This window comes from Ursus maritimus, unplaced genomic scaffold, assembly GCF_017311325.1.
Source record: "Ursus maritimus isolate PB19 unplaced genomic scaffold, ASM1731132v1 scaffold_12, whole genome shotgun sequence".
NCBI classification, from domain to species: domain Eukaryota; kingdom Metazoa; phylum Chordata; class Mammalia; order Carnivora; family Ursidae; genus Ursus; species Ursus maritimus.
Genome location: NW_024423564.1, coordinates 29,405,153 through 29,407,426, shown reverse-complemented (window position 1 = coordinate 29,407,426; position 2,274 = coordinate 29,405,153).

Sequence of the window (2,274 nt, the reverse complement as noted above, 5' to 3'; positions counted from 1 at the left end):
CGTCTTTTCTTGGATTCCAAACTCCTCATGTTTGGAGCTCTCTGACTTTATTTAGGATATGTTTAAAAGCTTTGTCTCTTTTGGTGAATACTTGTTTGTTGTCTTGTTAGAAGCACACTAGAATTTCAGTATAATTTCTTTGGAATTCTTAAGCAAAACGAATTTTTTAAAACATGGTATCAGTGGGCATGGGTTGAGCAAATAAATGCCACTAGAGCGCTTGCCACCTCATTATGAAAGACTTCGGTCTCCAAAGCCAAAGGCTCCCATGAAAGGGTAAGGTAATCAGGGACAGACCAGGTTGACATTCGGTTGCCTGCCAAACGCAACATAATTTCCACGCAACAAGGGACACCTGGTCATGGGTCAGACAATTAGACCAACTAGGAGGGCGAGGAACGGTATCCCGTGAAGGACACACCACAAAACAAAACACAATTCCCAACACTGAAAGCATACCCATCAGGCTATGTAAGGCTATTTTTTTTTTCTTTTGCTCTCAAGGAAACCTCTAAAATATAGGATCCCAATCATCTAAAATGCTCTAACGGTGGCCCTTCTTCAGGGACCCTGGCCCATTTTATGTTAAAAAATTATGGCTTCTCCTCATGCGCATTTTTAACTAAATTGACCAATCTTACTAAAGGTAATTTAGAACTTCAGTAGCCATTATGGGGAACTTTTGATCTCCCCAAACTTGCTTTTTCTCCAGACTAAATGAGAAGACTGCAGCAATAGAATTAAACAATCTAAATGGGATAGCTATTTTAATTGGTACCTAGAGGCTTCTGAACGTATTCAAGATTCTAAAATTGCCCCTTTACAAAATACTATTTCTAAGTAACTGAAGCAAATAAACTACTAGAAGGAGATTTTTTAAAAATCTGAAGCCTCTTCCACGGCAACACTGGCCCAGGCCCCTAACCCCATTGCTCCACCCCTTCTAGATCCGCCTCGGTCCTCTTCTAACCCTTTCGTTTATCTGAACTCCCCTTCTTCTCTAATGCTGAAACCTTACCAACTGAACCTGTTACAACTCTCCCTTTTAAAATTAGGCCTTCTGAGGATCCGGCTAAGCCAGTAATTTCTTATGTCCCATGGACCAAATCTGAACTTAGAGCTACACATGGTAAAATATTTTCCCAAGGTAACTGAGGGTCCTCATAGACTTGCAGAAGAATTCAATATTTTAATTCAGACTTATCAGCCTCGCTTCTCCTCTTTGTTAATTAGTCTACATGCTTGTTGGAGAAGGCCAAGCCCAGCATTGGATAAAAACTGCGAATGTGGAAAGCCCTGAACGATCTTAAGAATTCCAAGTAACTCAACCACCAGCTCTTTTCTATGACCAAGTGCATGCCATAGTCAAAAGGCTGCATCTTGCCATCCCAAGGGCTTTCTCTAAACCAGTAGACTGGAACAGAATTAAGGCATGTACCCCAAAGTCTGCCAAATCTGTTCACACTTGCTACAGTAGACTCCGCGTCGTTGTTAAATTCTGGACTACCTTCAGAGGTTGAGTCTCTCAGTGTAGCCTTTGATTGAATGTTTATAAATGGTTTAAAAGGAGATCTGTCTCTGTTAGTCAATAGAACTCGCATAGACTGGGAAACAATGTCTCCCCTAATCTTCTCAGTCTAGCTCATCACTTAACCTGCACCCCAGATGATGAACCCAAAAGAAAGGCAACTAAAAATTTAAGTTTCCAAATTCAACAGATGGAATCTCCCAAGCCCTCCCTATCAAACCCTGTCATTATTTAAGAAATAAATAAATCAAAATAGAAAGAAAGATCCAAAACAAAACCTGGCCACTGGAGAAAGGACTGCTACAAATAAAAAAGGTCTAGATAATCACAGCTTTTCACCAGCCAAGGGTCAGACTCATCCCAATGGGGCTCTGAGGAAGCACAAGGACTGTTTCCCATTCTACCATTAAATAGGCTAGGGGAAACTACTCTGCAGGTTGGGGACCAACCCCTCACAATATTAATCAACACAGGAGCTACTCTATCAACCCCACTACAATTAAACAGTCCCTAAAAACAAAACAAAACAAAAACAACAGTCCCTTCCTCAGAGTAATACATTTATTCAAAGAGTGGGGATCTCAAATAAACCACAATGTGACCCTATTTCTAAACCTACACCCCTTTGCTTGGGACCTTTGCAAGATAAACACCCATTTCTCCTCAATAAATCTGCTCGGGTCCACTTATTAGGGTGAGATTTCCTAGAAAAACATCATGCTGCCATTGGGGAGAAAATAACTCTT